General features: G+C 38.4%; 1 non-coding gene across 1 annotated transcript; it reads right to left on the bottom strand.

Annotated features, from left to right (window-relative positions):
- Positions 1 to 9,250: 9,250 nt before the first annotated feature.
- On the bottom strand, positions 9,251 to 9,357 carry LOC137210783 (U6 spliceosomal RNA). The gene has a single exon (XR_010936719.1). It is a non-coding gene; the product is annotated as a U6 spliceosomal RNA (small nuclear RNA).
- Positions 9,358 to 10,138: the final 781 nt, after the last annotated feature.

Genomic DNA, 10,138 nt, shown 5'->3' with positions numbered 1-10,138 from the left:
TCTGGCACCAACTTTGAAAACCTTAATACAATGTTCTAACTTTGCAGGTTGTACACCTATTTTGAGTTAGTTTTATAGATGGTAAGCTTACTCAACAACTGCTTGTTGAGGTTAATGTTTTGTCATTTACAGCAGTTAATGTTGAGAAATAAGGCATTTGTTGTATAATTTCCTACCACTGGCAGAGAAGGTAATATGCAAATCATTTAGGAATTTTCTACCAAAGAAAGCAGCCATTGTGTCTTTTTGTGTATGAGTATTTGAATATGATTCACGCTTCACTGAAAAACTTACCCATGACTATGCCTTGAATGTTTTTTACAAAAATTAAAAAATATGTACTTATTATAGAAGATTGGTAAATTACAGCAAAGAAAATAATCATGCATAACCTACCAAAGACAGATACGTATTTTACATGGCTTTTTTATACAAAAATTTAAAAATTTTACATTGTAATCCACTCATATACCTGGAATTTATTTTAGTACAGGGTGTTAAGCCTTATGTTTCTAATAAGATATAGATGAGCATAAAACTATTTCCTTAGTTTTCAATATGATAAATAAATGATGTCCCTGTTAGAAATATGTAAACTTAGTTTGAATTGAGGCAAACCCCTGATCAATTTTTATCCATTGTTGGGAAAAGTCACAGGATTCTTGAAGTGTACTAGGTTTATATGATAAAGTTTCCAAGATCAAGATCAAATTTCTGCCAAGAAAACTTAATTTTTAAAAATATGGATAAACTTCTCTGTTCAGATTTAAATGCCATTTTTTGATTGTAAGATAAGATAACTTGACAGACGGTTAAAAGAGCAGTAGTCTGAGAAATGCAATTTACAATAAATCTTTCAAGAAATACATTTAAATGCCTGCCAAAAAGCTTCTCAAATAAGTCCCCAAGCTTAAATTCCAATCTCTCCAAGGAACATATGCAGTAACTTTTTTTTTTCTATTTGGATAGATTTTATTTTTTAGAGCAGTTTTAGGTTCACAGCAAAACTGAGGGGAAAGTACAGAGTTCCCATATACCTCCTTCCCCCCAATATGCACAACATCACCTGCTATCAACATCTTCCACAGATTGTTACAATTGATGGACCTACATTGGCATGTCAATATTACCTAAAGTCTATAGTTTACATCAGGGTTCATTCATGGTGTTGTACAGTATATATTTTGCCAAATGTATAATGATGTGTATCCCACCATCATCCTATCACACAGAATAGTTTCACTGTGCTAAAAATCCTCTGTGTTCAGCCCTCCCTCCTGCCAACACCTGGCAACCACTGATCATTTTACTGTCTTGCACTATTTTTAAGGGATACTTCTATGTCATTTAATTGGGAAACTTTTCTTTCTTTCTTTTAATTTTTAACTTTTTAAAAAACTTTTTATTGTGAAATAATTATAGACTCAGAAGAAGTTGCAAAAATAGTACATAGAGTTCCATGTATCCTTCACTCAGCTTCCTCCAATGGTGACATGTCATATAACTAACTGCAGTACAATATCAAAACCAAGAAACTGACATTGTCTAACACCATTAAGTAGCTTATAGGTTACAAGAGGTCTTACTCAATCTTCACCAATTTTTACATGCATTCGTGTGTGTGTGTGTGTGTGTATGTGTGTGTAGTTCTATGCAATTTTATCCCTTCTATAGATTCATGTAACCACCACAACAATCAAGGCATAGAACTCTTTTAACACTACAAAGGAACTCCCTCCTACTACCCTTATATATATAAAACCCTTCCACCCTTTCCCTGTCCCCTGGCAATCACCAATCTCTTTCCAAATCTGCAGTTTTGTCACTTCAAGAATGTTATATAGAATCATCCAGTATGGAACCTTTTGTGGTTTACATTTTTCACTAAGCATAAAGCATTTGAGATCCAGTTTTTTGCCTCACCAATAGTTTACTCGTTTTTATTGCTGAGTACTCTTCCATTGTATGAATATTCCAGAGTGTCACCCCTTGAAGGACATGTGGGTTGTCTCTTTTTTTTTCTCTCTTGCCTTTACAACTAAGGCTGCTATGGACATTTACGAACAGATTTTTCTGTGAACATAAATTTTCAATTTTCTGGGATAAATGCCCTGGAGTATAGTTGCTGGTCTGTATGATAGGCGCATATTTTGTTTTGTAAGTAACTGACAAATACTTTTCCAGAGTGACTATACCATTTTACATTCACACCAGTAATGTATGAGAGATCCAGTTTCTCTCCATCCTCACCAGCTGTTGGTATTATTGCTCTTTTTTTTTTTTTAACATCTTTATTGGAGCATAATTGCTTTACAGTGTTGTGTTAGTTTCTGCTGTATAACAAAGTGAATCTGGTATACATATACATATATGTCCATATCCCTTCCCTCTTGTGTCTCCCTCCGACCCTCCCAATCCCACCCCTCTAGGTGGTCACAAAGCACTGAGCTGATCTCCCTGTGCCATGCAGCTGCTTCCCACTAGCTATCTATTTTACATTTGGTAGTGTATATATGTCAATGTTACTCTCTCACTTCGTCCCAGCTTACCCTTCCCCCTCCCTGTGTCCTCAAGTCCATTCACTATGTCTGTATCTTTATTCCTGTCCTGCCCCTAGGTTTGTTAGAACCCCCACCTTTTTTTTTCGATTCCATATATATGTGTTAGCATACGGAATTTGTTTTTCTCTTTCTGACTTACTTCACTCTGTATGACAGACTCTAGGTCCATCCACCTCACTACAAATAACTCAATTTAATTTCCTTTTATGGCTGAGTAATATTCCATTGTATATATGGGCCACATCTTCTTTATCCATTCATCTGTCGATGGACACTTAGGTTGCTTCCATGTCCTGGCTATTGTAAATAGTGCTGCATTGAACATTGTGGTACATGACTCTTTTTTTTTTTTGCGGTACACGGGCCTCTCACTGTTGTCGCCTCTCCCGTTGCGGAGCACAGGCTCCGGACGCGCAGGCTCAGCGGCCATGGCTCACGGGCCCAGCCGCTCCGTGGCATGTGGGATCTTCCCGGACCGGGGCACGAACCCGTGTCTCCTGCATCGGCAGGTGGACTCTCAACCACTGCACCACCAGGGAAGCTCGGTACATGACTCTTTTTGAATTATGGTTTTCTCAGGGTATATCCCCAGTAGTGGGATTGCTGGGTCGTATGGTAGTTCTATTTTTAGTTCTTTAAGGAACCTCCATACTGTTCTCCATAGTTCTGTATCAATTTACATTCCCACCAACAGTGCAAGAGAGTTCCCTATTCTCCACACCCTCTCCAGCATTTATTGTTTGTAGATTTTTTGATGATGACCATTCTGACTGGTGTGAGATGATATCTCATTGTAGTTTTGATTTGCATTTCTCTAATGATTAATGATGTTTAGCATACTTTCATGTGTTTGTTGGCAGTCTGTATATCTTCTTTCAAGAAATGTCTATTTAGGTCTTCTGCCTATTTTTGGACTGGGTAGTTTTTTTGATATTGAGCTGCATGAGCTGCTTGTATATTTTGGAGATTAATCCTTTGTCTGTTGCTTTGTTTGCAAATATTTTCTCCCATTCTGAGGTTTGTCTTGTTTATGGTTTCCTTTGCTGTGAAAAAGCTTTTCAGTTTCATTAGGTCCCATTTGTTTATTTTTGTTTTTATTTCCATTTCACTAGGAGATGGATCAAAAAGGATCTTGCTGTGATTTATGTCATAGAGTGTTCTGCCTATGTTTTTCCTCTAAGAGTTTGATAGTGTCTGGCCTTACATTTAGGTCTTTAATCCATTTTGAGTTTATTTTTGTGTGTGGTGTTAAGGAGTGTTCTAATTTCACTCTTTTACATGTAGCTGTCCAGTTTTCCCAGCACCACTTATTGAAGAGGCTAGGCTGTCTTTTCTCCATTGTATATTCTTGCCTCCTTTATCAAAGGTAAGGTGACCATAGGTGCTTGGGGTTTATCTCTGGGCTTTCTATCATTTTCCATTGATCTATATTTCTGTTTTTGTGCCAGTACCGTACTATCTTGATTACTGTAGCTTTGTAGTATAGTCTCAAGTCCAGGAGCCTGATTCCTCCAGCTCCGTTTTTCTTTCTGAAGATTGTTTTGGCTATTCAGGGTCTTTTGTGTTTCCGTTCAAATTGTGCAATTTTTTGTTCTACTTCTGTGAAAAATGCCAGTGGTAGTTTGTTAGGGATTACATTGAATCAGTAAATTGCTTTGTGTAGTAGAGTCATTTTCACAATGTTGATTCTTCCTATCCAAGAACATAGTATATCTCTCCATCTGTTTGTATCATCTTTAATTTCTTTCATCAGTGTCTTACAGTTTTCTGCAAACAGGTCTTTCGTCTCCTTAGGTAGGTTTATTCCTAGGTATTTTATTCTTTTTGTTGCAATGGTAAATGGGAGTGTTTCCTTAATTTCACTTTCAGATTTTTCATCATTAGTGTATAGGAATGCCAGAGATTTCTGTGCATTAATTTTGTATCCTGCTACTTTACCAAATTCATTGATTAGCTCTAGTAGTTTTCTGGTAGCATCTTTAGGGTTCTCTATGTATAGTATCATGTCATCTGCAAACAGTGACAGTTTTACTTCTTCTTTTCTGATTTGGATTTATTTATTACTTTTTTCTTTTATTTCTTTTTCTTCTCTGATTGCTGTTGCTAAAACTTCCAAAACTATGTTGAATTATAGTGGTGAGAGTGGGCAACCTTGTCTTTTTCCTGATCTTAGAGGAAATGGTTTCTGTTTTTCACCATTGAGAATGATGTTGGCTGTGGGTTTGTATATATGGCCTTTACTATGTTAAGGTAGGTTCCCTCTATGCCTACTTCCTGGAGAGTTTTTTTTTTTTTTATCATAAATGGGTGTTGAATTTTGTCAAAAGCTTTTTCTGCATCTATTGAGATTATCATATGGTTTTTATCCTTCACTTTGTTAATAGGGTGTATCACATTGATTGATTTGCGTACTTTGTAGAATCCTTGCATTCCTGGGATAAACACCACTTGATCATGGTGTATCATCCTTTTAACGTTCTGTCAGATTCTGATGGCTAGTATTTTGTTGAGGATTTTTGCATCTATGTTCATCAGTGATATTGGCCTGTAGTTTTCTTTTTTTGTGACATCCTTTTCTGGTTTGGGTATCAGTGTGGCCTCATAGAATGAGTTTGGGAGTGTTCCTCCCTCTGCTATATTTTGGAAGAGTTTGAGAAGGATAGGTGTTAGCTCTTCTCTAAATGTTTGATAGTATTTGCCTGTGAAGCCATCTGGTCCTTGGCTTTTGTTTGTTGGAAGATTTTAAATCACAGTTTCAATTTCAGTGCTTGTGATTTGTCTGTTTATATTTTCTATTTCTTCCTGGTTCAGTCTCTGAAGGTTGTGCTTTTTTAACAATTTGTCCATTTCTTCCTGGTTCTCTGTTTTACTGGCATATAGTTACTTGCAGTAATCTCTTACGATCCTTTGTATTTCTGCAGTGTCAGTTGTTACTTCTCCTTTTTCATTTCTAATTCTATTGATTTGAGTCTTCTCCCTTTTTTTCTTGATGAGTCTGGCTAATGTTTTATCAATTTTGTTTACCTTCTCAAAGAACCAGTTTTTAGTTTTATTGATCTTTGTTATTGTTTCCTTAATTTCTTTTTCATTTATTTCTTGTCTGATCTTTACGATTTCTTTCCTTCTGCTAACTTTGGGGTTTTTTTGTGCTTCTTTCTCTAGTTGCTTTAGGTGTAAGGTTAGGTTCTTTATTTGAGATGTTTCTTGTTTCTTGAGGTAGGATTGTATTGCTATAAACTTCCCTCTTAGAACTGCTTTTGCTGAATCCCATAGGTTTTGGGTTGTTGTGTTTTCATTGTCATTTGTTTCTAGGTATTTTTTGATTTCCTCTTTGATTTCTCCGGTGATCTCTTGGTTATTTAGTAGTGTATTGTTTAGCCTCCTTGTGTTTGTATTTTTCACAGATCTTTTTCACAGATCTTTTTCCTAGTCTCATAGCATTGTGGTCAGAAAAGATACTTGATACGATTTCAATTTCCTTAAATTTACCACAGCTTGATTTGTGACCCAGGATATGATCTATCCTGGAGAATGTTCCATGAGCACTTGAGAAGAAAGTGTATTCTGCTGTTTTTGGATGGAATGTCCTATAAATATCAATTAAATCCATCTGTTTAATGTGTCATTTAAAGCTTGTGTTTCCTTATTTATTTTCATTTTGGATGGTCTGTCCGTTGGTGAAAGTGGGGTGTTAAAGTCCCCTACTATGATTGTGTTCCTGTCGATTTCCCCTTTTGTGGCTGTTAGCATTTGCCTTATGTATTGAGGTGCTCCTATGTTGGGTGCATAAATATTTACAATTGTTGTATCTTCTTGGCTTGATCCCTTGATCATTATGTAGTGTCCTTCTTTGTCTCTTGTAATAGTCTTTATTTTAAAGTCTATTTTGTCTGATATGAGAATTGCTACTCCAGCTTTCTTTTGATTTCCATTTGCATGGAATATCTTTTTCCATCCCTTCACTTTCAGTCTCTACGTGTCCCTAGGTCTGAAGTGGGTCTCTTGTATACAGCATATGTACAGGTCTTGTTTTCATATCCATTCAGCCAGTCTATGTCTTTTGCTTGGAGCATTTAATCCATTTACATTTAAGGTAATTATTGATATGTATGTTCCTGTTACAATTTTCTTAATTGTTTTGGGTTTGTTATTGTAGGTATTTTCCTCCTCTTGTGTTTCCTGCCTAGAGAAGTTCCTTTAGCATTTGTTGTAAAGCTGGTTTGGTGGTGCTGAATTCTCTTAGCTTTTGCTTGTCTGTAAAGGTTTTAATTTCTTCCATCGAATCTGAATGAGATTCTTGCTGGGTAGAGTAATCTTGGTTGTAGGTTTTTCCCTTTCATCACTTTAAATATGTCCTGCCACTCCCTTCTAGCTTGCAGAGTTTTGTTGAAAAATCAGCTGTTAACCTTATGGGGAGTCCCTTATATGTTATTTGTTGCTTTTCCCTTGCTGCTTTTAATAGTTTTTGTTTGTATTTAATTTTTGATAGTTTGATTAATATGTGTCTCGGTGTGTTTCTCTTTGGGTTTATCCTGTATTGTACTCTCTGTGCTTCCTGGACTTGAATATTTCCTTTCCCCTGTTAGGGAAGTTTTATTATAATCTCTTCAAATATTTTCTCAGACCCTTTCTTTTTCTCTTCTTCTTCTGGGACCCCTATAATTCGAATGTTGGTGCATTTAATGTTGTCCCAGAGGTCTCTGAGACTGTCCTCAATTCTTTTCATTCTTTTTTCTTTATTCTGCTCCCTGACAGCTATTTCCACCATTTTATCTTCCAGCTCACTTACCCGTTCTTCTGCCTCAGTTATTCTGTTATTGATTCCTTGTAGAGTATTTTTAATTCCATTAATTGTGTTGTTCATCACCGTTTGTTTGCTCTTTAGTTCTTGTAGATCCTTGTTAAATGTTTCTTCTATTTTCTCCATTATGTTTCCGAGATTTTGGATCATCTTTACTGTCATTACTCTGAATTCTTTTTCAGGTAGACTGCCTATTTTGTCTTCATTTATTTGGTCTTGTTGGTTTTTACCTTGCTCCGTCGTCTGTAAAAATTTTTTTGGTCGTTTCCTTTTTTTTTTGATGGGTGGTGGTGTATTCTTATCTTACTGGTTGTTTGGCCTGAAGACATCCAGCACTGGAGTTTGCAGGCAGTTGGATAGAGCTGGGTCTTGGTGCTGATATCAGGACCTCCAGGAGGCCTCACTCCGATTGATATTCCCTGGGGTCTGAGGTTCTCTGTTAGTCCAGAGGTTTGTACTCAGAGCTCCCACCACAGGAGCTTGGGCCCGACCTCTGGCTTGGGAACCAAGATACCACAAGTTTCATGGTGCAGTTAAAAAAAAAAAAAAAAAAAAAAAGGAAGAAAGAAAGAAAAAAGAGCAGTACAATATCAAAGAATAAGAAATAAAATAAAATTAGAAAGATTAAAAATATATTAGTAAAAATAAAACTATAATTGAAACAACTGCAACAAGGTAAAATAAAACCACAACAGAAAAGAGAAAAAAAAGGGGGGGGGGGAGTAACAAGCCAAAAGGAGAGATCACTAACAAAGTATAAAATAAAGTTAGAAAAATAAAAGATTTATTAGGAAAAATAAAATTACAAAAGAATCAACAACAATGAATCAACAAGATAAAACAGAATTCCAATCTAAAAGAGGAAAAAAAGAAAAGGAAAAAAAAAAAGGCCTTGGGTATGGGGGCAGAGTTTAGACCGGGGGGGGGGAGGGGGGGACGACGACGACCACGACTTAGGCAGGGGTGGGGTTTAGGGTCGGTAGGGACCTACGCGGGTGGGGGGCCAGCGTTCAAACGTGGGGCGGGGCCTCTGCTTAGGACCTGCATGGAAGGGGAGCGGCAGCACGTGGAAAGGAGGGCCTCTGGAGTGTGGAGTTCCCGAGTTAGGAGGTAGGGCCCTGAGTGAGGGTGTTTGGGTTCGGTTTAAGCTCAGCTCATTGGAGGGGGTCTCAGAGTGTAGAGGTGGGGCCCTGGGTGGGGATGTAGGGGCGGGGCTTGGGCTCTGCAGGGCAGGAGGGAGGCTTTGAGGGCAGAGGATTAGTCATGGGAGCCCAACAGGCTCCCGGGTGTCTAAGTGGACAGGGAAGGCATCTGGCCCGTTCCCTTCGGTTCCTTCACGCCGCGCCCCCCCCCTCCACTGACTCCCCTAGGGTCTCCCTGGTCGCCGCTGGACCCCTAACCATGGGTGGGTCCCGCTGGCTATAGGAACTCCTCCCCTCCCCCCAGCCACCCCTCAGGGGTGCCAGTCCAGGAGGTCCGACCTTTACTTTTGCTCCCCCTTCCCTCCCTCCCACTCCCTCAGGACCCGCACAGCTGGACCTCCTCAGTGGGCAGAGGATCTCAGCAGGTTCCTGGTGGTCCAAGTGGGCAGGGGAAACCTGGCCACACTCCCTTTTGATCCTCTGCCCTCCCAATGGTTCCCCAATTTCCCCCTTCTGGCGTGGGATCCCTTCCCCTCCCCCAGCCGCGCCTCAGGGGCACCAGTCCAGTCCCGCCTCCACTTCTCCTCCCCCTTCACTCCCCCCCACGCCCCACGTCCCAGTTGCTGGGGGTTCCTCCCGTCTCCTTAGGTGTCTGTGGTCCCCCACCGGTGCCTGGTAGGTGCCCTAGTTGTGAGGAGACATGAATTCTGCATCCTCCTAGTACACCATCTTCTCTTTCTTTTTTTTAAAATATGGAACACTTCATGAATTTGCATGTCATCCTTGTGCAGGGGCCATACTAATCCTCTCTGTATCTTTCTAATTTTAGTATATGTGCTGCCCAAGCATGCACTGGAAACTTTTCTAAATGATCTAGAAACTGACTATAAGGCTCTCTGTTAAAACAACATAGAATTGTATTTCCATGGGTACTGGGGACTTCCTTCTTCAAAGTGAAAAGTGTGCAATGCTGCAATTTGGGGATGTGGTTATAATTTGGATTATTCTCTTTACATGATGAATTTTTATAAGGAATATAATATCTGTTCCCATTTCATCCAGTATCTGCAGGAAATATATTGTCCCAATCTAGTTCGTAGGACACAGTGGCCAGCAAAGCCACAAATGTCCCATATTTAAATGTTTAGAATGACACCCTGTGTATGATAGGTTATTTTCCCATAGCCAGGGAGCATTTGTCTTCTGCAAGAAGAGTAAATTCACTTTTTGTTCACAGAAGAATTAGAAAAAAACAGCAAATGTATTGTTTTTTAATTGTAGCTATCAGGCTGGGCCTATTTTGAGACTGGATATTTAAGACAACTATCCTAGTTTGTCTTGCATTATTCACTATAGTTTATTTAATGCTTCATTATATATATATATTTTTTAACTTTTTTTGAGGGGAGAAATAACTTCAAACTTACATTTTGCAAGAATAGAAATAGTACCTATATATTCATATACTCTTTATACAAATTCGCCTACTAACGTTTCACCCCGTTTGCTTTATCATTTATATAGGTGGTTTCTCTCTTCCATATTTAATATTTACATTATATGTTATATATTAAAAATGTTTCTGAATCATTTGAGGATAAATTATATACATCATGGTCCTTTACCCCTAAGTA

Source organism: Pseudorca crassidens, chromosome 17, assembly GCF_039906515.1.
Source record: "Pseudorca crassidens isolate mPseCra1 chromosome 17, mPseCra1.hap1, whole genome shotgun sequence".
In the NCBI taxonomy this organism is placed as follows: Eukaryota; Metazoa; Chordata; class Mammalia; order Artiodactyla; family Delphinidae; genus Pseudorca; species Pseudorca crassidens.
The sequence above is the reverse complement of the archived record's forward strand: the minus strand, read 5'-3'. Positions and strand labels throughout refer to the sequence as shown.